The sequence below is a fragment of the Anolis carolinensis genome, chromosome 1 (genome assembly GCF_035594765.1).
Source record: "Anolis carolinensis isolate JA03-04 chromosome 1, rAnoCar3.1.pri, whole genome shotgun sequence".
In the NCBI taxonomy this organism is placed as follows: Eukaryota; Metazoa; Chordata; class Lepidosauria; order Squamata; family Dactyloidae; genus Anolis; species Anolis carolinensis.
The window spans coordinates 306,692,341-306,718,739 of record NC_085841.1 but is presented as its reverse complement, the minus strand read 5'-3'; the positions used below and the strand labels follow the sequence as shown (position 1 = coordinate 306,718,739).

Genomic DNA, 26,399 nt, shown 5'->3' with positions numbered 1-26,399 from the left:
GATGGGAAATGTTTGGATAACAAAAGGGTTAGCCTTGGTTAAGGTGAGATGGTGGATGGGAGAGGAAAAGGTGTATTAATTAGACCCCGTATTTCCTACTCCCAATATATAATCCTAGAATCCTAGTGCTGGAAGAGACCCCCAAGGGCCATCCAGTCCAACCCCCTGCCATGCAAGGAGGCACAATCAAAGCACTCCCGATAGGCAACCTCTGTGAAAATGCCTCCAGAGAAGCAGACTCCACCACACTCCCAGGCAGCCTAGGCCACCTTCCAACAACTCTTACCCTCAGGGAGTTCTTCCTAATCCTTCAGTTGAATTTCTTTCCCTGCCATTTGAACCCACTGTTCCCTTGCGCCCTGGTCTCTAGAGAAGCAGAAAGTCAGTTTTCCCCCTCCCTCCTCCTCAGTGGGACACCCTTTTACATCTTGAAACATGGTTCTCATGTTCCCTCTCTACCTTCTCTTCTCTCCCAGGAGGAAAGGAGGAAGGAAAAAAAGAAGGAAGGAAAGAAGGGAGGGAGGGAGGGAGGGGGGAAGAGAAGGATGGAAGGGCGGGTGGAAGGGAATGAAGGATGGGAGCAGGCACGTAGCCAGGCTTGAGGGGCTTCAGCCTCCCCCGAAATTCTCAGAGTGGTCCGCGAGAAGGCCTTACATTTATTATTTAAACTGTTATGTTTGTTGATATCATGATCTGATCACCATGCTCAATATATCCCATAAGCATGGGGATATAGCGATAACGATACAAAAGGTTTACTATGGTAGATCCCCTCTCACCCAGACTCAGCACCCCCCCCCAGCAAAATCCCCTCCCGAATCAAAATCCTAGCTACAGGCCTGGATGGGAGGGAGGGAAGGGAGAAGGAAAGAAAGACAAAAGGGAAGGGAGGGAGGGCAGGAGGGAGGGAAGAAAGAGGAAAGGAAGGAAGGAAAGAGAGAAGGAAAGAAAGATAGTATGGTGAGAAAGAGGGGGGCTTGAGAAAAGAGCCCCAGGGGCTACATCTGGCCCCCAGGCCTGTGTTTGCCCATACTTGATCTATGATACACTATATTCTTATTTATGCAGGACAAAATCCCATTGGCTTTTTTAGCTGCCGCATAACATTGTTGGCTCCTGTTTAACTTGTTATCCACGAGGACTCCAAGATCTTTTTTACACATACTGCTTTCATTCACAGTGCCTTCAATCCAGACCAAAAGAATATTAGAATTCTATTAGCAACTGTCTTACTCTTCTATAGCAAATCACAAACATGTCTTTGCATCATTAAAATGACTGATTAATTTATTGTACTACACATTTTCTATGCCAACACGTTTTTTTTCAGATGTGTTAAGCATTCTGGAAAAAAGCAACGTAATGTATTTTCCATGAAGTCTTTTAAATTTTTTGCCACAAAAGATTCGAGTCTCAAGTCTTTAATCACGGAAGAATCTCACAATGGCCTTTTACAGAGATAGGCATCACAGATGTATGGAGTAAGTCAAACAATAAGTATTTATACTACCTAGCCACTTCAAATTGTCCTTAGTCAGTTATAGGACTGGATTTGGATTTAGTCATACTTAAAGTAGACACATGTAAATCAACTATATTTAAGTTAATCATTACTAATGTTAGCCACACAGTGATTTCAGCACGTCTGGGTTCCAAGTTGCTACAGGCTTTTCCTAAGATAAAATAATCAGATAATAAGAGTTCCTTATACCATATTTGGAAAGTGAAGAAAGCACGCAACATCACAAAAGAAAAATTATTTTAAAAAATCAAAACAGTTAAATCGAAACTTGACAGGATGGCTACTATATTAGTCAAGGGAAAAATACAATATTCAAAAGAGGTATAGCATATAGTTTTTAGGTCTACACTTCTGTTTATGTAAGAGTATATATAGGGTTTAAATACTCCAAGAGCACCATATGCTATCAAATTTTGAAAGCTTTGCAGAGACAGACTTAGTACTTGAATGGGGAACAGTCAAGGATTACACTGTATATGTAACAAAATTTGAAAAAAAATATGTTCCTGGTTTAAAAGTGTTATTTCTTGTTTAATTGTGTGGTACTTATTTTGAAAGTAGTTGCTATACTCCAGAAACTTTGTTTTTGTGGCTGCCGCAAACTATGTTGAATTGGTTGAGACCCAATGAGATATTCACTGAAAAAATTATAGCAAAATGTGCTGTAGGATGTCCAGCAAAAACAAAGTTTTTGCAGTTTAATAAACTTTCCCCATGTTTTTATGATATAACCAATTAGGAAATGACATTTATAACCCAGGAACAAAAATAGTGTTATATAGTGATATCAGGTGCTGTAGGTTATATTCAGAGTAAGGCAACAGCAAACCTCATCTGAGTAAAATATTTTGTCTAAAAATTCTCTATGAAATTCACAGTGTTCCCCTAAATCTACAGGCAACTTGAAGTCATAAACACACAAGAGTACATAAGGTTTCAGGTTATTCATGACTCTTGGGCTACGTCATCACTTTACACAATATTTGCCTGGAAACAAGTTTCAGCAAACATCAATACAATTTACTTCCATGTGGTAATATTTAACCTCTGGATACAAACTGCTTTCCATTTCTGTCTGTTGAATCTCCACAGATTTTTCTGTGGCAAATCAGAGTTTATATTTTTGCAACCATACGTTTTGTATCCTTCATTTAAAATATGTATAGGTTTAGAGGGGAGAACTAAAACAAAGAGGGACTGTTTCAGTGGCCACTTTAACATGCAGTGCCTACTGCTAACCCTACACAGAAGAGTTCTGTGGTAGATAGAAAATCCAGTATTCAGCACAGCAGTATCCAGTACTTTACATGATGCCTGGAGCATTCAGGAAACGTTATCCAAAAGTACCTTTCCCAAGCTCTGTTCCTGTAGAAATTAGGCCTACTGCATCAAGGTTAGCCAAGGCTGTTCCAGTGCTGCATTGGGCAAGTGGGAGGTCAGAATAGACTCAAAAAGTGAATTAAGGAGTGAGCAATCATCATGGACCATGGAAATTTCAAACCCAACTCTTCTCCTTCCCATTCTTGCCATGTTGACATCCAGTGGTAATACAGGGGTGGTCATAATGACCCGTTGGATCATCCGTCCCAGGACATGTGCCAAGGACTCATACTCCCAACACAGATCCACTAATATGTCCCCTAGGCTAGTTTCTTCTCTGCTCATTGCAAACTGATTGTCTATCTGCCATTGGTGTTGCTAGGTTTCCAAAACAGCAATAAGTAGAAATCAACATTCATGACATGTACAGCTGACACTCGGGGGTTGTTATTCACAAGATTGTGTTCTACCTAAATACCAAAGGAAAATGTTGATTTCAATGGACTTAGCAATTTATCTCTAAAATTATTGTCTATATCCATAAAATAATGATACATATATTTATGTCTTTTTAATGAAAGACCCACACTCCAAAATACTGGAATGGGGGCATCTTGTTCAGTCTATATAAAGGGGCGATATCTCCAATACTCAAACACAAGAGATCCCTTATAATAAAGGGCAACCTTCGAGTCCAATAAAAGACAAGCTTTATGGAATTCACATAAGGAACATCTCATTTGGCAACCTTGCCTAACTTTGCTCTAGATAATGGTGGTGGCAAATAAAATGTAGGAAAAGTAAACGTTTTAGAGGAAGGAACTGGCAAAGCCATCTCTTAGTATTCCTTGCCTAAGAAAACCTTGTGAAATTCATGGGGTCACCAATAGTATACAGGTGATGTTGACACACATATAAATATACAAGAATGAAAAGAAGACAGAAGGTTGGTGATTTACTAACATTTTAGTGTTAAGTTTACTCATTTTAAAAACATGGATAAAATAATGATACTGATGTGCAGCCATCAGTTTATTTCAATTATGGTATCTTTCTTATTGTTATTTTCCTCCATTTATTTTTCTTCTGTTAATCCAATAATTCAAGTATTTGCCCTGAACCATGATTTGTTGTACCTGTTACTATATATATATATATATATATATATATATATATCCATTTGAAATATGATCTTCAAGTCAGACTGCAGCCCTTGTGCTAGACTATGTCATTCCATCGTTCTCTGAAAACCAGGCTGTCACATTGCCACATAATCTAAGGTATTCTCCCGATACAAAAACGTAAGTGCATTTAGTTTGCTGAACATTTAAACAAGGCACCGTGAACTTAGGTTTCACTTCTAAAAAGGGAAATTAAAGAGAGAAGTGAATACTTTTGAAATAAAGCTCAAGTTTATAATGGAAAGAACAGAGTTGTTAGCCACATCCTGACTCGCCGTGCTGTTTATAACTGGTGAAAGTCCCTCTGAAATTTACTTTCTGCCCACATAACCTAAATACAATTATCTGTGCAACATTAATATGTTAATAAATGTTCTCCTTCACCCCCTTTCTCTTTCTCACTCACAAATGCCCCTCTGAGAATGGATGGCTCATTCTATACAGATGGAACTTGGATCCAGCCAAATGTTGGTCCTCCAGGTGTTTTGAACTTCATCTCACAGGATTCCTGAAAATTAGATAATCTGGCTGGGAGTTCTGGGAATTGAAGCTGGAGGACCAAAGTAGGGATCCCACTGCCCAGAGGAAAAAAAGAAAGCTAGGCACATCGCTCACTGTTCCAGAAGGCCCCCTGATCCTCCAATGACATTTTTGAGGAGTTGCAGGGAAAAGGAGGAATCAATGAGAACCCACACTTTGTTTCCTTCCTCCATTTGGCAAATGACTGATCAAACCACTTCTATTAAATAAGAGGTAATACATAGACTCTCCTAAGTATTTAGTTCTTGCGCAAGTCATATTCCTATGCATGGGGCACTATGCATGTACAGTATTCATATGCATGGAGGTGATGCTGAAAGTCATTCTTCATTATGGACCCAAATAAGAGTTAACAGGCGCTCTAGTACTGTATAGATGCCCCCAGAATCATACCAGGATATAGCCCTAGGATTAAATATACTGTATATACTAGAATATAAGCCGAGTTTTAGGGCTGAAAAAGCCCCCCTCGGCTTATATTCAAGTGAGGGTCTTGGTCGGCTTATATTCGGGTCGGCTTATATAAGTAATCAGAGTTGGACAGTCTTATCCTATTAAAATCTTATTATTCTCTTAAATTACAGTTTTATGTAAATATTCAAAAACGTTTAATCTATTGATGCCCCATTTAATGTAATTTTATTGGTAACTATTTTTATTTTTGAAATTTACTGCTGCATTTCCCACCCTCATCTTATACTCGAGTCAATAACTTTCCCCAGTATTTTGTGGTAAAATTGGGTGCCTTGGCTTATATTCGGGTCGGCTTATACTCGAGTATATGAGGTATACATACACATGCTCTTTATAGATATAGATATGATATACCTTTGAAAACAAAATGTTTTTATCATTCAAAAAAACATGACTACTAAGATATTACCAAAGATCACTCAGGTTCAGACGTTAAGAAATACTGATGAAAGAAGCATGTGGTAAAATCAGATGACTTCCCAGTTCTATCAGTTCTGTGCACCTCACGTAGAAACAGCATCTTATCCAAGCCCAGTTAACAGTTTTCCTGTCCTTTGTTTTTGATTAACTGAAGTTCCAGATCATGTTCAAAGAGAAATTGACACATGACGCAACACAAGCATCCTGCTGGGAATTTACTTTAGAGCAAAGTTCTCTGTTCAGGTAGTGTAACTGCTGAAACTTGAAAGAAGGATCTAGAACAGAGGTGAGAACCAGAAGATTCATTACAGAGTATCATCGCTTATCCTCTCACTTGGCACAGACCAAAAAGACCTTCCTTCACATCTTTGTTCCACTGGAAAGCATGCTGCCTTGATTCAGGGCAGTTGCAGGGCACTTTTAGCCTATCCCAAGGTGCACTGTGTGAATAAAAGAAGTTGTAGGGGAACACTGACGTTTTGACTCTCTGCAAAAAGGGTGGGATAAACCTGTCATTAACACTAACAATCCTAACAAAATCAAAGTGTCGAGTTAGTTAAAATTCACCTTCATGGGCAAGTAGATTCCTTCTTTTTTGAATTGAAGCCTAGAGGTCGCAGGCAGGACCAGCCACTTCATCACATTGAAGCTGGGAAGAGTAGAGCTCAGTCTGACTCAGTGTTGGAATGAAACTGATGATTTCCCTACCTTCATCGCCCTGTTAAATGTATCTGTGGTACTCAGCATTCTTTCAATCATTTTTTCATCACACTTTAATTGCTAGGCACTGCCCACCATCCCCCCCCCCCCCCACCACCACCACTGTTCTTTGTGGGTGGAAAATCTCCTGTCTTTGAAATGTCAGCTGTTGTGTGTCTTCAGTTCCAGAAGCAAGGAAGCACGGAGGGAAAGCAGTGACTACATAGTATGGAGCTATGGAGTTTAAAGGGGGTCCAAGAGCATTCATTCCATAGTATAAATACACCAGGAGAAGGGTATGGACCTTGGAAAACTATGACTCCCAGGGCTGCACAGCATGGAAACACAACACAACAACAACAACAACAACAACAACAACAACAACAACAACAATGGCATTTAAAATGGGTCCCAACTGCATTTATTCTCCAGTGCAGATGCATCAGGAGAAGGGTATGGACCTTGGGAAACTATAACTCCCAGGTCTGCACAGCATGGAAACCTGGTATAATAATAATAATCCTTCTCTCCTGGCTTTCCCATGCAACACAAAGCACAGACATATCACGAAAGGAAGGGAAGGACCCGGAAATGCTATTAAAAAAATTTGTTCTGGCAAAGTAAAAACTTGATGAGCAAAAGGTAATGCTTTATCTAACAAGGGTACTTTTCGCTCCTCCCATATTTTCTCTCCCACAAATTGGGGAAACGTTTGGTTTTAAGCCTGGGAGCAACAAATGGCAAATTGGCCAAACATCCAGATCATTACCAAAAATTCACTTTCCCACCACCTCGTCAAACGTTTGAAAAGAATGCTGGCCCCCACGCTTAAAATACACAAAGAATGCTCTATCCTACACTTGAAGACAAACTAATGTGATGAGAACCGTGGCTTCCTGAAATTTAAGTGTAGTACTCAGTGGAATTCAGCAAATGTGATAAAATGGCAGTCCAATCTGATGACTTCAACAGCCTCCACTCTCCCTTGACCCCAAACTGGGGCACATGTTGGCAGTGACACTTCCCATGCAGTGGTGAAGAAAGCCTCCCTAGATGAATTTTTTGCCCTTCATAAACATATTAAAAATGTAGACACCCCTTCCTCCTAAAAAAGACACCCACACTCAGTTAAACATCATTTGTCTAGCTGCCAGTTCTTCCCATTCTCTTTGCCCTCCTGAAAGAATACGAGATATAGATGTTGAAAGGAGTACACACCCCATGCCACTTTGGTCCCCTCTTTCATTAGGCATTTGCCACCTGCTGCTATCTTATCAACTGCCATCAGGAGTTGGAATCACATAACCCGGCAGGTGTTATTGGACTGCAAGTTTCAGCAGCCATATCTGGCACAGCCAATGCTGAGGAATCCCAGGAATTATAGTCCAGCAATGTTGGGCTGCACGATTTCCTCATATACTGTACTAAAAAAGATAAGGCTTGTAGATCAGGGAGGGCAACTTTTGAGGAAGGCCATTTGATTCCCTTATTTTCAGTCAAGACGTTGGTGGCCTTGTGCCTTGTGGAGAGGTCTCAGCAACAGTGGAAGTCTCCACTTCACTTTAAAAACTCAACTTGAAAATAACTCCTATTCACAGGTGTTGGGGGTTTATTTCTGTGCAAATGGGAAAGGAAACGAGCACCAAGCAACAAACCATGACCTGCAGAAGGAAGTCCAACCCAAAATTCTACTGCAGAACAATTGTCTATTGTGAGCTAGAATACTTGAAATGAACTCTGTGAATCAGAAGTTATTAAATAGCTTTTCAAGCCCTGAGAGAAAGCTGTTGTCACTGCTTTTCAACATGTCATTGAGCAAGAGAGAGAGACCAAACAGGTTAGACCTGACTTATCTTGTATGATCTGTGAGTCATTCTTGCAAATCTTATTAGCCTGCTTCAAAAGACTTTAAACATCTAATAATCAGCTATGGCGGGGGGGGGGGGGGGGGGGGGGTGAAAGCCGTACAAAACACCATTTTCCTTGTTCTTGCTTATCATAACCTCATTTTGTCCTACTTATCAATGATACCACACAGAGTTCGACAGCCTCTATTTAATTGGCTTGATTTGGCTTTCTTCGGGTAGGTTTGCAACATGCTTATCAGAACCTTCACCTGGCAACTGCTTTACAGCAAAGAAAATGTACCCTTTCTGACTAACGCACATCTATGGATCAAAGCACACCTGGACTTATTGAATTAGCTTGTTTAGAAAATGTTGGATCCCCTCAATACTGTTTTTTGCTCCCCTACATCCACAAGTTGTAAAGCCGGTGGTCTTAATACAGTCAATGAACTGTGCAATGCTTAAAAGATGAAGCTGCAAGTTCCAGGGATGAGGAAGTAACGTTGTGAGATAGAGGCACTGGCTTCCTCCCTCTGTTACCAGGTCGCAACCTGGAAATCTCACCTGTCTTTTTCACAGCTCGGCAGCCACAACAGAGGATGCAGCTGTGGTTTCTCCTCCCCCAGACTCATTGCGTAGCATCCTGCCTGCTAGAACTAGGACTCACAGCGGCAGGGGGACCGGGTCTGTGGAAACAAGGGGTGGGAGGTACAGCAGTTACATCCTTTTCTGTGGCTTGTGAGTCTTTAAAGTGAGAGGCAGCATCTTGCGATCTGTCAGCCGGCTGAACGTTTCCCTTCAGTGACATTTGCTATAGGAAAGGTGAAGAACTTTAACAGTGTTCTCTTGCCAGACTTTTTCAGAACATGGAATTCCGCCTCTCACACGCTCCTTGTCACTTGAAAAGCAGGTCATTCAATAGGAATATCATGTGCTGGATGAGGTTATAGGAAAGGTAAAGGTTTTCCCCTGACATTAAATCTAGTTGTGTCCGATTCTGGTGGATGGTACTCATCTCCATTTCTAAGCCGTTGTCCATAGACACCTCCAAGGTCATGTGGCGAGACTGACTGCATGGAGCACTGTTACCTTCCCGCCAGAGCAGTACCTATTGATCTACTCACATTTGCATGTTTTCAAACTGCTATGTTGGCAAAAGCTGGGGCTAACAGTGGGTGCTCATCCCGCTCCCCAGATTTGAACTGCCGATCTTTCAATCAGCAAGTTCAGCAGCTCAGCGGTTTAATCTGCTGCGCCACCGGAGACTCCTGGATGAGGTTATGCTTCCCCTGAAATCCCAGGCTCACAGCTTGATGGTTGAGTTCCAGTAGTGGCCAGGAGTACATTTGCACTGTCAAGGGTTAGATCTGGTTACAGTGACACATGCCTTGATCACAACCTGTTTGCAAGGCACTCTACATCAGATCACTTTTGGAAACTGTTCCTTAATTTCAACAGGTACAAAACACTATGTCCAGAAGGCTGACGGGGGTCAATTATGGAGAGCATAGGAGTGCCCTGTTGAAACAGCTACACTTGCGACCCATACATTTCTGGACACAACTTAAAAGTCCTGGTTAGAACTTACAAAGCCTTATATGGCTTAGGACCTGACTATGTGAAAATTGCATCTCCCTGTATGAACCTGCTCAAGTTCTAAGAACCATGGAGATGGGCCCATCCAGAGCCGGTCCAACAATGAGGCGAATTAAGCGGTCGCTTGGAGCGCAAAACATATGGGGGCACAGTCGAGACTGCTTTTTCTGTTGATTTGTTGTAAAACATGATGTTTTGGTGCTTAATTTGTAAAATCTTAATGTAATTTGATGTTTAATAGGCTTTTCCTTAATCTCTCCTTATTATCCAACATTTTCGCTTTATCCAACGCTTTTATTTTTCAGTGATTGGTTTGGGGGAGGGGCGCCAAAATTCTGTTCACCTACACTTGAAAAATACCTAGGGCCGGCTCTGGGCCCATCACAAGCCCTTCCGGTGAGAGATCAAGAGAGAGCTTTCTCAGCGGCTGCTCCTGGCCTGTGAAATTTGTCTCAATGGGCAGGTAGGCTGGGCCTGTTTTTTGCCAGCAACCAAAGACCTTTTCATTCAGACAAACATTTAAAGATTAATTAGTTTCATGTAATCTTTTATGGTCTTATTGCTGCAATATTTACTGAATTGTTATTGAAATCAAATGGTGTTTCAATGTAATTATTCATTTACCTGTTTGTTGGTTTTTAAAAAAAATCCTTTTATTATCATTGAATTTTTAATTTATCTTAGCTTTAGCCTTTATAAATTGCTTCAGTTCCCATACTAGGAGAAGGACAGCAATAAAAAAATCAATAACATGCAGAGAGGGCTACCGTATTTTGCATTTCAGTGTTATAAAGAAGAAAAATATACTATTAGATACGATGTCGACAAACAATATGATAGGAAAAGCTAAACCTGATGAAACTCTTTTTTATGCAATCTCTTTTAATAAGGAGTATTAAAACCTCTTAAAGTCTGGGGTTGATCATTCCGGATACAAATCCATTTTGCCCATTACTACAGTTCTTGTCACTTCTCTGCCTCACACTTTTGTAGAGGACAGAGTCTTAAGTTTTTGTCTGCCTCACATTCTTTATGTAAAAGATCAAAACAAACAACCCCAGTTTAAACCACTGAGCTGCTGAACTTACTGACCAGAAGGTTGGTGGTTCGAATCCACGGGACGGGGTGGGCTCCTGCTGTTAGTGCCAGGTTCTGCCAACCTAGCAGTTCAAAAACATACAAATGTGAGGAGATAGGTACCACCTCAGCGGGAAGGTAAATAGTGCTCCATGCAGGGCCAGCCCCACTATGGAGGCCACGTGAGGCCTCCGCCTCGGGTGCAGGTCCGGGGGGGCGCCGTCAGGCTGGGCCTCCCGCCCAGTGCGCCCTGGCCTGTCTGGCCTTTTCTAGCTGGCCAGACTGCAGCGGAGGTCCCTCCAGGCCGCAATTGCGGCCTGGAGGGACCTCCGCTGCAGTCTGGCCAGCTAGAAAAGGCCAGACGGGCGAGCGGGGGTAGTGTGAGATGCGGGGCCATCTCTGGCCCCGCCCCCCGCCCAGCGTGCCCTGGCCCCGCCTCCCACGCAGCGTGGGAGGCGGGGCCAGGGCGAATAGCATGGGAGGCGGGGCCAGAGTTGGCCCCGCCTCCCACGCTATTTGCCCTGGCCCGTCTGGCCTTTTCTAGCTGGCCAGACTGCAGCAGAGGTCCCTCCAGGCCGCAATTGCGGCCTGGAGGGGCCTCCGCTGCAGTCTGGCCAGCTAGAAAAGGCCAGACGGGCGAGCGGGAGTAGCGTGGGTGGCGGGGCCAACTCTGGCGCCGCCCCCCCCCGCCCAGCGTGCCCTGGCCTCGCCTCCCACGCTGGGCGGGGGGGGGGGGCGGCGCCAGAGTTGGCCTTGGCACCCACGCTACTCCCGCTCGCCCGTCTGGCCTTTTCTAGCTGGCCAGACTACAGCAGAGGTCCCTCCAGGCCGCAATCGCGGCCTGGTGTGATGACTCATGGGCCATGTAGTCCCGTTCCTAGTACTATTGTGGCAGATGAAGAGGAAAACTTGGGTTTCCCACTGTTTCAGCCAGAATTGGAGCCCTTGCACCTGCAAGATGTTTGCCCACAAGAAGTCAGCCAAACAAGCCTTGAGCAGAAATCTCCCCCATTTTCTCGCCGGGATTATTATAATCGAGATAGAGGCGCTAGGGAGGCGAATCGCAGAAGCACCAGGATTGCTGCCAGACAATTAGCTGATTAAGCCTGTTTCCCTTGGGAAATCTTAAGGAGTCATGCATCTGGACACAGTATGGGTTTCGTTTCTTGTTCCCCAGGGAAAGTGTTCCTTGGCGGGAAAACAAGATCCTATATAGGTGTTTACCCACAAGGAAATCCTTGCGGAGTCAATTCGTCAGCTTCGGGAGTGAGATCGTGTGTGGACTACGCTACTCCAGTTCCCTGTTTCCCGGACCTTGCCACGGACCTTGTTCTAGTTCCAAGCCTGCCTTGTCCTCGGATCTTGCCACGGACCTCGTTCTTGCTTCTTGCCTCTTGTTGCCACGTATCAAGCCTTGTTTGCCAAGAATCTAGTTTGCTTCCAGCCTTGCTGTCAAGCTCAATTGGACTAAAGGACCCTGTCATTTCCCCACACTTTGCTTGGCAAAGTGTGTGTTTCGGTTATTGGATTATAACTTTGGACTCTAATATCACATATTGGACATTGTTGTCCTGGACTATATTTGACCTTTCCTGAAAGGTCTACTTCTGAACTATATTCTTCACTTGTTTTTATTGACTTTATATATTCCTTTAATAAAGATATTAGATAGATTCTGGTCTCTGCGCATGGTTATTGGTGCTCTGCAGCCTGGGTCCTGACACCTGGAGGGACCTCCGCTGCAGTCTGGCCAGCTAGAAAAGGCCAGACGGGCCAGGGCGAATAGCGTGGGAGGCGGGGCCAACTCTGGCCCCGCCTCCCACGCTATTCGCCCTGGCCCCGCCTCCCACGCTGCGTGGGAGGCGGGGCCAGGGCACGCTGGGCAGGGGGGTGGGGCCAACTCTGGCCCCGCCTCCCGCACTATTCGCCCTGGCCCCGCCTCCCACTCTGCGTGGGAGGCGGGGCCAGGGCATGCTGGGCGGGGCCAGGGCGTGGGAGGCAGGGCCGGTGGCGGGGGCGCTTTTCAGCATCCCCGCTTAACATTAAAAATTATCTCCGGACGGCCCTGGCTCCATGCATTCATGCCAGCCACATGACTTAGGAGGTGTTTACGGACAACAACGGCTCTTCGGCTGAGAAATGGAGATGATCACCAACCCCCAGAGCAGGAGATGGAACCACTCCTCAAGAGCCGGAAAGGGAAACCTTTACTTTTATCTGTGTTTGTTGTTTCTAGGTATTGAATGTTTGCCTTGTGTCTGTGTTTGGAATCTGCCCTGACTCCCCTCGGGCAGATAGGGCGGAATACAAATAAAGTATTATTATTATTATTATTATTATTATTATTATTATTATTATTATTATTACCACCTCGGGCCTGCAACCTTTCACTCAACAATGACATTACCCCCTCTGCCTGAACTCTGGAGAAAGTACTAATTTGGACTCCAACTTCCAGAACCTATGGGGAAATCTGGGGAGTTGAAACCCCACCTCCTTCCTTACCAACTCTGCAAAACAAAACCATATTCCTGCTCTGGTGAGCGCATATCTCAGCAGGTCATATGGGCTTCCCTTCCACATCAGTGGGTTACCCTGAGGATAAAGGAATGTCCACAAGGATTTATCTTTCCAGTGATGAGTAATCACCTCCGTCATTCACAAGAAGGATAAAATTCCTATAGTAAGCCAAGGTCTAATAACAAGAAAGGTCTCGGCTTTCAAAGGCACTCATTAGAAACTGGGCCGGAAGTGCATGAAGCAATCTCCCTCAGTTTTGTATTGCAAACATTCAGTGACCCTGTGCTTTAAAAAAAATGATCACAAAGAACACATTGTAAACTTACTGTGTTTCAGCTACAGTTCAACCCTTCACAAGTTATGACTCACAAAACTAAATGCAGTTTAACAGTCTTGCGTAGTCTTGATAAATATGATGGTGTCATCAGAAACATAGAAACATAGAGTTGGAAGAGACCACTAGGGCCATGCATTGATGCTGCCTGCCTGAAATGGTAGAAATAGGGAAAGCATGAAGCACCTGACAGGCCCCTGTAGTTTTGGAAGGCATAGTGTGAGTCGATGCAGGCATGGGTTTCCTTCTTTAATTGTTTCTCTTTATTTCACCATATGTGTGTGTGTGTGTGTGTGTGTGTGTGTGTGTGTGTGTGTGTGAATACACACACACACACACACAAAGTAGGTCCACATTTTACATGAGGATCAGTTCCTGGACCCTTTGTAGAATACATTTTTTCTTACCTGAAATGAATGATACCTTGTGCTTCTGGGCCAAAGCATGCATGTGTGTGTGTGTGTGTATGTGTATATGTGTGTGTGTGTGTGTGTGTGTGTGTGTGTGTGTGTATATATAATTTTATTTATTTACTTCATTTCTATCCCGCCTTTCTCACCTGAAGGGACTCAAGGCAGCTTACAGGTCTGGCAAAAATTAATGCTGATAAAAACTAACAGTAACAGTAAAACATAAAAGCAGTTAAGAACGATTTACATTAAGCATTAATATACATAAAACAGTATACAGTATATATCTCCCTGTAGTTTGATATATAACCACCAAAACATGTTTTGTAAGCCAATCTTACATGTACTGTATCCATTTATTTGTTTATTTACAACATTTTTACCCCACCTTTCTCTGCTTTGAAGGGGACTCAAGGCGGCTTTACAAACTGGCAACTATTTGATGCCTTAAAAACAATGTACAATTAAAATGAATATTTAAATAGAATAATAAAATAAATTTCTATATCAGATGGCCCTTGCAATTTCTATGATCCTGTGAAATTAATTAGGTTATTTTTATTATACAACACACTGAGATGTTCAGATATGGGACAGGATATAAATGTTGAAATAAAAGAAAATTTATAGTTCAGGCTTCAGTCTATTTTAATCCATACTTAATTTCTGTCTTGTATGGTTTCTATACTCTTTGTAAGCAGTGGCTTTAATGTGATGATTTTTAAAAATTTCTTTTCTAAATTGCATCCTCTGGTTTTAGCTGATTCTCCCACATGGACAGCAGAGTGACATATAAATGGAATAAACGGATGAGTAATCCTGAAGTTGCACCTATCTAAGGTTCTCCGATTCTATGGCCTGAACCCTCTTCTCTAGTCACCAGAGTGAGACACTGTTTTGAAAACTGTATGTATATGTATATTAATGTTTCTTCGTTTGTAAGATTTGGAATTTTTTGAATGGCACACTGTGTAACGATGAGCTGATAAGTAAAATATCGTGTTCCATGACATCACTGGTGGACCTCCCGCATCAGCAGAAGTTGTCCTTGGTCTCAGGTTTTGGCCCTGAAATCTAAAGGACTGGGATAGTTTGGTAACTTATTATCTATTCCATGGGGCTACCCTAGTGGCCTCTATTATATGACTCCCCCCCCCCCCCACAAGATTTTCTCTTTCTCATTCCTTTCCCATAATTTAAAACCATCATGTTCTGCTAACTTATGACATAGGTACTTGCAATATGGATTTGCTGTAGCAAATCCAATGCTTTCTACTTCTTTGATAAGGGGTTACGGTTAACTTCCAGCTCTGCAGAAAGCAATGAGTTTCAAGGTATGTCTTTGTGGCAGTTCTGGGAACTGGATTCCATGCTCTGCTTCAGACTGTCAGCACAGTATAGGGTCAGGATGTATGCCAAATTCAATTAATTGTTTGGCTTAACCTACATACGCTTGAGCAGAATGGTGCATAGTTGGTGGCTTGCCAGTGTTCTGCCATGGGTATTATTGCCGTATGTACATAACTACTATTTTACTCACAGATGAAAACAAACCAAGCCGAGGTTATTGCCAGACACCTTTTTCTCAGATAGTCACCCAGCCCTTATTACAATAACAGTAATTATTATTACATACTCCCTTATTATGTTCAAGCACAGGGAGCTTTTTCCCACACATCAGTAGCTCTGCTTGGCTCTCATGCCTCTCGTAGGCTTCTTACCCAATGTTCTGGGACTGATTCTGTATGTTCTCTTGAAAGCTACTGTTAAATAAAACACACACAGGTAACACATCACTTACATGTCTCAGTCATTTTGAGATGGATTATATCTGCAGTGAGCCATTTATATGCTATGGGCTACAATGCTAAGGTAGCCCACCTGCATAAAGATTCTCAGCCATTCATGGGCTCCCATGCATACAAATCTATTGAACTGACAAAATGAATGGACATGATACAAACTGGTAGTGTGCACTGACCATGCAATGCATCTATTCACTAACTTTGTAAAAATTCATGAATTGGCATTGTAATCGTGACCACAGAATCTCACGGTATTGGGATTTTGTTGTTGTTGTTATTTATAAGGGAGAAGTCTCTAGTATCCTTTAAAGCTGCAAAAAATCAGATTTCAAAATGTGTAATGAATGTCTGGTGAAATCTTAGGGCTCATGATAGATTATACACAAAGTAAACAGACAGTTAAACCAATCTATATTAAAGTGAAAGTATTTCCCAAATCTGCCTATTTTAAAATATAGCATCAAGCCAATACCGTAAACTTGCTAATGTTGAAGATGAAGCACACTACAACTCCCATATCTGTGGGACCACTACCCATGGCATCATTTCTCCACATATGTCAAAATGTGTTCACACTAGGCATTGCCTAAATCCTCCAGTTTAACTCTATGCTGTTTTTGTACCAGATGTTCTTCATTTCAATAGGGTTTGCTATGAACTATGGTTTCACATATCCATGGGAATCTGAGAATGTATCCCTGCAGGTGCAAGGTTCATGCTGTATACAAAAAAAAAGGTTTTAAAGGTAGTGCCATCAGCAATAGGTTCTTTTTCAAAACAGCATAAAATCAGATTTAATTAGGAGAAATTAATAACATCAAGTATCAGAATCCTGTATCCAGCACAAAAATACAGTAGGGCTGCTAGTTCAGGGGAACAAACTAACCACACTGAGCTCCTAAAAGCTACTCCCCTCCCAACTGCTAAATCCAGTGTAGAGCCCAGGTGTACAGAGCCATATGTTTCTCTCTAAAAAGAGGTATCTGCCTCTTTCATCTGTAAAGAGAAGTGATGGAAGTCTGGTTGTGATTCTGTCTGCCAAGAAAGGAATCCTTTTTGCAGAGAGAAGCGACCCAAATCAGGCTGCATTTCTGCCCACTGAAAAAGGAAACTGCCTCTTTCTTGGGGGACAGACATGACGGAAGCCTGTCTACATTTTTGTCTGCTGAGAAAGTCTGTGTCCTTTCATGGAGGACAAAATTGACTGGAGCCTGGTTGTGTTTCTGTGCACTGAGAAAGAAACCCGACTCATTTCGCTGGGGAAGGAAATGCAGCTAGGCTCCAGTTGCTTCTCTCCTCAGAGGAAGGAGTCAGACTCCTTTCTCGGTGAAGAGAAGTGTTTGGCTCCACACAGACAAGCCTCCTGCTAGATTTGATACCTATGGAAGGGGCTGCTTTTGGGAGCTCAGTGTAGGCACCCCCCCCCCCCCGCAACTTCCCTTCAGCTACTCTCCCCTCCATGTGGCAGCCGGTGACCAGGAGAGAAAAATATTTTGATTTTGCAGTGTAGTGTTTTTAGCAGCATGCTGCTGTGTGGAAGAGATCTATAACGGTCCTTCACAGAATATACTGTATTTCCAAAGAATCCTACAAGGCAAAGATTTTTTTTCGTGTAAGGAGAGACTTGAAAAATTGCAAGTTGCTTCTGGTGTGAAAGAATTGGCCGTCTGCAAGGACGTTGCCCAGGGGACGCCAGATGTTTTGATGTTTTACCATCCTTGTGGGAGGCTTCTCTCATGTCCCTGCATGGAGCTGGAGCTGATAGAGGGAGCTCATCCGCGCTCTCCCCGGGTGGGATTCGAACCTGGTAGCTTGCAGATCAGCAGCCCAACCTTCAAGTCACAAGGCTTTAACCCACTACTCCACCGGGGGCTATGTTATAGTACTGTGATCCCACATTAACTGCCAACGGAATAAGGTATTAAGAGACTGAGAATTGGAAATTCTCCCCCCTATAATGCCGATCTCAGGAGTCCATTGAATGTTGCCTTGGATTTGTAGATTCATGAATATATTCTCTACTATCAGAGGAGTTCGCAAGGAAATTCTTAGGACGTCACACAACTATAAATCCCAGGATGCCATAGGACAGAGCCTGGTGATTAAAGCAGCATTAGGCTGCTATCATTGTGCAATGCGGATGCAACCAATAAGAGTATATTTCTCTCTTTGGTGGCAAGGCATTGCAGGGAGGGGAAGGTTCCTGGGTCACATCCATTATGCACAGCAAAGAGGAACAGCAAGGAACAGAGGGGTGCAGTTGGCTCTAGCAGCCTTTGGACATTGGAAGAAAAGCAGGTGGTAGTGATGGAGTCTCAGTTCTTTTGTAAATGCCTGCCTAAGCAAAAACACCACTGCCTCTCAAAGGTGCCATATTGCTCAGGGAAGTAAATGGGTGTATACAACGATGAGAACAAAGCTGCAATAGAGATGGGTACATTTTGTACAAACACAAAAACAGCTTGGTTTTATGTATATATTTACAGCTTAATTTCACTGAGTTTGATGAAATTCATTCCAAACAAAATGTACAGGTTTATGGCATCAAAGCTACACTCAAGCATATTTTCTCAGACTGACATCCCAGCAGACAGAGCTAGGATTTAGCAATGGAAAGGAATCCTATTGTGCTTCCTTAGGATTTCAATTCTCTTAAAGGTACAATAAGAAATTTGGTTCTATTTTGATGGCTCAGTGTGTGAGATGTGGCATCCTATGTGACACCCCTACACGGGAAAGAGCCCCAAGGTTCATCAAGTGGAAAAACATTAGTGACGAATGTGTGAAACAGTTCACAGTTATCATCACTCACATCTTACAGGCTTCTCCACTTCTGATGTATTTCAACAGGAAGATATTACCAATCAGGGCACTGTGTTTGGGGTTACTCTTTCAGATTTGGGATCTGACGGTGTTTCAAATGTAATTTAAAGGGGTCAACAAATTGCTCTTATTAGTCGCACTAAAAGGCAACAGACTCAAGAGGATAATAGTGCAGCAAAGGATCAGATTAGACTACTGCAACGCACTCTACGTGGGGCTGCTTCTGAAGACTGTTCGGAAGCTTCAACTAGTCCAACAGGAGGCAGCCAGGTTGATAGCCGGAGCGGTGTACAGGGAACGTACTACTCCTTTGTTATGCCAGCTCCACTGGCCGCCGATCAGCTTCCGAGCACAATTCAAAATGCTGGCTTTAGCCTATAAAGCTCTAAACGGTTCCGGCCCAGCTTACTTGTCTGAACGTGTTTCCCGCTATGACCCACCATGTGATTTAAGATCTTCAGGAGAGCCCCTGCTTTCGGTCCCGCAGCCTCACAGGTGCAGCTGGCGAGGACGAGAGACAAGGCCTTTTCAGTGGTGGCCCCCCTGCCTATGGAATGCCCTCCCAGTGAAATCAGACAGGCTTCCTCCCTCCTCTCCTTTCGGAAAAAAGTTAAGACTTGGCTGTGGGACCAGGCTTTCAATCAATAGTGACAGTATTAATTATAGCATATGGCTCAGGATGTAATTGACAGACCAATTGTGGACTCAGAAAATGCCTAAATATTTATTTATATGTGTATTTATGAATGTTTTTAATGTAATCTAATTTTAAATTGAGTTGAAATATTACTGTAACTGTTTATATATGGGTTTTATATTGTAAGCCACCCTGAGTCCCCATACCAGGTGAGAAGGGCGGGGTAGAAATGCTGTAATAAATAAATAAATAAAATCAGTAAGACCTACAAAAGCAGCAGCATTAGCAATGGGCTTAAGAGCCTTGTTAACAGCTTGTTGGCACTAACCATTCCTCTGTCCAAAAATGATCCTCACACCTAGGCAAAGGCTTTTTTAAAGCAAAAAAGACAGAAAGTGGTGCTCAAGGATGAAGCCACACCTTCCAATAACTAATCTGTTGTTTTTTTTTCTACAATGACCTATTTTATGGTTGTTATGGATTATCAAAAGCAGTTATGCAGCCTCATGCACAGGGTTTGACAAACAGAGATAAAACAAGTTCCCTGCCCTATAGCATTTACGGTTTAAATAAGAGCAAGACAAACACAAGATAACACATGGGGACAATAATACCAGCAGAGCAGGGTGTGTGGATTATTACCAGTGCAGAAAAGGGTGTGTTTTTGGAGGAGCCAACTGGAGACGGGGAGCTATGAGATCAAGATACAAGAACGGTTAAAGGAACAGAGCTGAATTCCTCAGGGCTGTCTGTGTGACACAGACCAGACTGTGAACAGTATAAACATCAGAACTGGGGAAGTACTGTGCTTTATTGTTACATTTGAACCAGATGTTCTGTGTACCTGACAGTTTACAGAAGCAAAAAAGAAAGATCTCTGCTCTCTGAGATCTTGCTGTCTTAAATGTCAGTGGAAAGGAAGACAACCGAGGAAAGTTGAATGTGACCCAACGCACTGAGGTTTGCACATGAGGTTTAACAAAGTGCTTCTTAGCGGGGATTGCATAAAAAACAGAACAGGCACCATGAAAAATCCAGACACAATGTAAAGCGTGGGATTAAGAGTGCAGGAAAGTGTGGTGACTGAGGCTGGATCTACGCTGCCATACAATCCAGATTATCAAAGCAGATAATCCACATTATCTGCTTTGAATTGGATTATGTGAGTCTACACTTCCATCTACACTGTAGAAATAATGCAGTTTGACACCACATTAACTGTCATGACTCGATTCTATGGAATTCTGGGAGTTGTAGTTTGATGAGGCATCAGCACTCTTTGGCAGAGGAGGCTAGAGACCTCCCGCGATTCCATTTAGTTGAACTATGGAAGCTAAAATGGTGTCAAACTACATTAATCCTACAATGTATATGCACCCTGGGAATAGCAGAGCTACAACAACAGAAGTAAGTCACAGTGTGAGCATATTGACAGATAAAGGCAGAAAGGCAGGACAGGGCAAGGTTAACAAGCAGAAACAAAAAGTTTGCGCTTCGAATGGGATGGGAAACCAATGAAGGAATGTGAAGGAGATTCCCATTTTTAGAATGTCATCAGAAGTGGGCTATTTTGGTAGAAGAGTTAGGGATATAAAAAAAAGAGAACAGATGCCGGAAGGCCAGAGAGAGAGGAGGCTGCCACAGTCTAATCATGACCAGAGGGATGACCTGACATTTTCTTTTCTTATCTTAATCTAGCTAGGTATTTGTAACATACTTTACCTTTCCTCTCATTAGCTCAAAGAGAAATACATGGCATTTCTTTCCATTTTTACTCTCAGATAACCCAGTGAGGTGGGTTGTCATTAACCCAAGGTCACGCATGGTAAATTCTTCATGGTCAAATCTCCATGAACGCGTATTTGAACCTAGATCACCTCAGTCCAATTCTAGCACTTTAACCACTTCACTGTGCCGGCCCTGTGCATTTATTCGGTGTCACGTAACCTGAAACAGTTCTTGGAGTGGCTTACAAAACTGAAAACAGTTTTGACTGCAATATGAAAGAAAGTACTGTATTATAGCTTTTTTCCGTGTCAGGAGAGACTTGAAAAACTTGAAGTCGCTTCTGGTGTAAGAGAATTGGCCGTCTGCAAGGAGATGCCAGATGTTTGATGTTTTACCATCCCGTGAGAGGCTTCTCTCATGTTCCCACATGGGGAGTTAGAGCTGACAGATGGAAGCTCACCTTGCTCTCTGGATTTGAACCACCAACTTTTCATTCAGCAGTCCTGCCAGCACAAAGGTTTAATCCATTGCACCACCGGGGGCTTCTGTATTACAGTTGAAAGTCAGCAATGAGAAGACTAGAGGACAATATTAAGGGAGGAGAACAAAGGAGTTAAAATATCAAACCTGGCAAATGCTTAGAGGCTTTAACTTCTTTACATTGAGTGAAGATTGAGTAAGTACAGTACAGAGGTGAAATCCTTTTGTTGTTGTTGAGGGCCCCATTTCCTTGAGACAATCTTGGTGGCCAGAGCCCAACATGAGTGCAGCACCTGCTTCTTTTTCCTTTGTTCGTTCCTTCCTCTCTTTTTCTTTCCTTGCTTCTTTTCCTTCCTCCCAATCTACCATAGGGAAAGAGAAAAGATAGTCTTGCCAGATATTCAAAATTACAGTACATTTAAAGGATCTTTTAAATTAGTTCGAGGGCTACAACATGCCAAACCCTGACCCAAGTGGCCTCCCTAGGATGAGAATTTAAGCTGAGCCTGGATTGTTCCTCATTACTCCAATTTGGAATCAGATTAAAGTGGAATACAGAATGGGTTATTTTCTAAGCATCTTACAATATTGAGAAGTTAGAAAGGAAGATTGTAAACTGGGCTCAGGCTGTTTAGAAAACCTACCACTTTGAAAAGTACAATAACTTACTTTCTTCCTGCTGAGCAGCAACTTCAAATGCTATGCCATTCACAATTATCACAATTATGATTCAGTTACCCTAGAAAGGGACTGAGGTTCTTCATAGCGTACATATGGAACAGGAAGGATGTAATAGAATGGCAGTTGAGCTAACAAAAGAACCCAAGAGAGGGGAGGAATGAAATATTAAATCCACAAGCTGAGCAGTGATGTTGTTGGTGTATATAGAGGAAAGAGAAAGTTTGGAAATTATGTATGATCAAGAGCAGTCTGGCCCATAGAGAGCAGTATAGGAAAAGGCAAAGATCTTTACCAAAAAAGGGAGCTAGGAAAACAGGCATTTGGTGAAGGAGGTTTAGAGGCAGCTGGTGGGAACCCTAGCATGGAAATATAGCCATCTTAATTGAACCTTATATACATCTCTGCGTTTTTCTATTATTTCATCTTTCTTTTACACTCAGACACACAGAGCAGTAAAGGAAATCATTTCAATCCATTTCTGTAAGGTTTTTCTGGTTTTGTGACAACACAGCTTCCGTCATGGACAATATTCATTTGAAGCCTGACAGTAGGTGTGGTGTCTGTATTTCTCACTGAATCACTAAGCCACGCCTCCTCAAGGCACATTTTTCATGCTCTTTTTCCTTGTCACGTGAGGTTTTTTTTTAGCTTACCACAGCCATCAGCTGCACACCAGCTTGGACCTGTCCGCAGTGGACCTACAGATCACTATCCATCATGAGATTCACTTCTTCTCCTAGAACTAGCATGACTGTAAGGTGTACAACCTACATGTTAGTGTGTATGTGCCTTCAAGTTGCCTGTGGACGTATGGTGAACACATGCATTTCTTAGGGTTTTCTTAGCCAAGGAATACTAATAAAGGAAAGGTAGGGGGGAAGGATGGGGACTTAAAATTAGATCATGTACAGGGGTCTCCGATTTGAATTCAGGATGCTATCCCACATTGGACGGGCATGATCCCATACTGGTTCATCCAGTAAACTACATAAGACAGTCTGCCTTCTTCATGTTTACCTTTTCTTCTTGGAAATCTAGACAAACAACAGGCACAGAACACTGCAAGCAATGCAGTAAGATCAGTATCTTATCCAAATATTCAGTTTACTGCATGACATAATAAAGTGTATTGTTCTCTTAGGGAAAAAAGAAGATTTTGCAGAAATCTTGGGAACTATCCTAATTCTGGAATAGGATCTTTGTTGTTGTTCTGACTTATGGTGATCATAAGGCAACCCTATCACAGCGCTTTCTTTCATTGTTTAGAGGAAGTCTGCCATTGCCTTTCTTTTAGTCTGAAAGAGTGTGACTTGACTAAGGTCACCCAGTGATTATACATGGCTGAGTAGAGATTTGAACCCTGGTCTCCAATAAGAGACCAATAAGGTGTAATGGTTTGAGTGTTGAGCAAGTATTCTGGGAGATCAGTGTTCAAATCCTTACATGGCCATAGAAATCCTTGTGCAAGTCAGTCTCTCTAAACCTAAGAGGAAGGGAATGGCAAACCTTTTCTGAAGAAATCTTGCCAAGAAAACCCTGTGATAGGTTTGCCTTAGATTTGCCGTATGTCAGAAATGACTTGATGGATCACATCAACTTGTGGATCCCTAATCCAATACTTAAATTTCTACACCATGCTGGTTTGGATTTCTGATACAATACAATAATATTAAGTCTCTCCTGAACGTTATTAATATTTCTTGTAAATTATGTAAATCTTGAGGGAACATATAACATAGCCCCTGATGGAGTAGTGGGTTAAAGCCTTGTGACTTAAAGGTTGGGCTGCTGATTTGCAAGCTACCAGGTTCAAATCCCACCCGGGGAGAGCGTGGATGAGCTCCCTCTATCAGCTCCAGCTCCATGCGGGGACATGAGAGAAGCCTCCCACAAGGATGGTAAAACATCAAACCATCCAGGCGTCCCCTGGGCAACGTCCTTGCAGACGGCCAATTCTCTCACTCCAGAAGCGACTTGCAGTTTCTCAAGTCGCTCCTGACACGAAAAAAAATATTACACTTCATCTATTAAATGTTACTAGTTTGACATGCAAAACCTGAAGACCAGTGTGATCAGATGCAAAAGAGGGCAAGGCTTCTGGACCGTTAATAACTTTGTGGAAAAAAGCATTTTATCTTCTATAAGCTTGCATGACAAGAGTAATTTTACTGTGAACCAGTTTTGGTACCTGGCAATGCACGATGCCTAGGTTAGATAATATGTAATACTATTAATTCCAAAAAGTCATGTTTTGCTTTTGTTTTTTTTTTAAATGCTCCCATTAGAAAATGTGTGAGGATGTAAATGAACCCCAACTCCCAACATCATGGGTCAATTCCCCCCAAACCATGGCAGTATTCAAAGTTGATCACATTGAGTATGCATGCCAAGTTTGGTCCAGATCCATCATTGGTTAGGTTCACAGTGCTCTCTAGATATGGGTGAACTATAGCTTCCAACCCCAAAGGTCAATTGGTCATGGAGGTTCTGTGTGCCAAGTGTGGTCCAGAGCCATGATCAGTGGGAGTCAGGATCTCTGGATGCTGAGTGAACTACAACACCCACCATTCAGAACCCACCCACCTTCAAAACTCCCTCCAGTATTTTCTGTTGGTCATTGGATGTCTGTGCACTAAGTTTGGTCCAGATCCGTCATTGGTGGGAGTCACTGTTCTCTGGAAGTGGGAGCCATCTTGGAAATAGCATACAAACATACATAGAAAAAAAACCCAAATCAATATTTTAAGTTGAAAACACCCCAACTAAAACAGTCTTCTTAAAAACTATTCCAACCTGCTTTCCCTGATGCATCACCCATCTTCTCTTCTTCTAGTAAATAGCTACTAATAAAGTCAAATTGAAATGCATACTAAATCTTCTTTCTATAGAAATCCAGGTACTGATCGATTTCCCAGGCAGAGGCCACAAGGGCGTGCTAGACAGAGAAGGATAGTCCATTTTAGGAGGACAGGGAGGTTGGAAGAGTAAAACCGTTTCCCTCTGTTTTCCTGTTATTCCTCTCACCCATGTCGCCATCATGGAAACAACCTTCCTTTTTTATAAAATGGGAAGTGGGGAGGGGGAATCACCAGTGAAAATGGGGAATATGGTTTTCCTCCTTCAACTCCACCCATGAACTATCCTTCTCTGTGTAGCGCCCCTTTGTGGCCTCTGCCTGGATAATGGAACAGCACTGAAATCCATTAATTACAATAATATTTCCACTGCAAACTAAACATGTTTTTTCTTTTCCTTTTTTTTTACATGACAGAGTGTCAAAAAGAATACTTCTAAATTTTCCAGTTACTTTGTCATCACCAACATCACCATAAAATATTTCACAATTCTCCTCTTGGTTCTTTCGCAGGAAATCAAAATCTTCAGGTACTGTAACTGTTTTACAGAATGGATTTCAAGTGCTTTGCCTATGTTTGCTTTAATTCAGAAGGAAGAGGAGCAAAAAAAAATGCTGTATGTGGTTTTCCCAGCTTTTAAAAAAAAAGAGTCAGGTCATGTAGTTTTGCATAACATCAATGGAATAGAAGAGGCAGATACGATTCAATGCAGCGGGCCCTTGATATCTGCTGGAGTTTGGTTCTAGGATCTCCCATGGATACCAAAATCCATGGATGCTCAAGTCCCATTATATACAATGGCCTAGGAATATGGTGTCTAATGTGAAAATTAAGGTTTGATTTTGGGATTTGAAAGTCTTGGATGACTGCATCTGTGAATCCACTGTATATCCTCTTACCCACACCAAACTTTATTAGTACTACTAGTGATAAAACTGATCATGCACCAGCTTTTGAGCTGGACTTGGAAAGGGAAATGCATTTTTATCACTTAAAAAAAAACCCTTTAGAGGGGGTGGCATCATTAGGACAGGACATTAAATATCCTTGAAAAATAGACCAGTTTTCTGATTTACATTGTTTTTCCAATGTGGTGGTGAGGAACTTGAGACTAAAAGGAATAGTGACATCCGGAAATTCACCTTGTGAACTGTTCTTAAATTCACATAACACTCAGGGCCGGTTGTTACTAGGCGGCCGCGGACGCGGCCGCCTCGGGCGCTGGCTGCTAGGGGCGCCATTCGGGCCTGACTTCCTGGTCGCGGCCGGCGATCGCCCGGGCGGTCGCCGGCCGCGACCAGGAAGTCAGGCCCGAATGCCCTAGCTGTGCTGTGCGCGTGCGCACAGCACAGCTAGGCCATTTTGCCCTTAGTAACAAACTAAGGGCAAAAATGGCTTCTCTGGCTGTGCGCATGCCAGAGAAGCCATTTTTGCCCTTAGTTTGTTACTA

The 26,399-nt window shown here is 42.6% G+C and overlaps 1 long non-coding RNA gene across 1 annotated transcript; it reads left to right on the top strand.

Moving 5' to 3' along the window:
- The first annotated feature begins 7,719 nt into the window (after positions 1-7,719).
- LOC134295454 (uncharacterized) lies at positions 7,720-26,109 on the top strand. The gene is made up of 3 exons (XR_010002024.1): positions 7,720-7,993; positions 14,701-14,846; positions 25,366-26,109. It is a non-coding gene; the product is annotated as an uncharacterized LOC134295454 (long non-coding RNA).
- Positions 26,110-26,399: the final 290 nt, after the last annotated feature.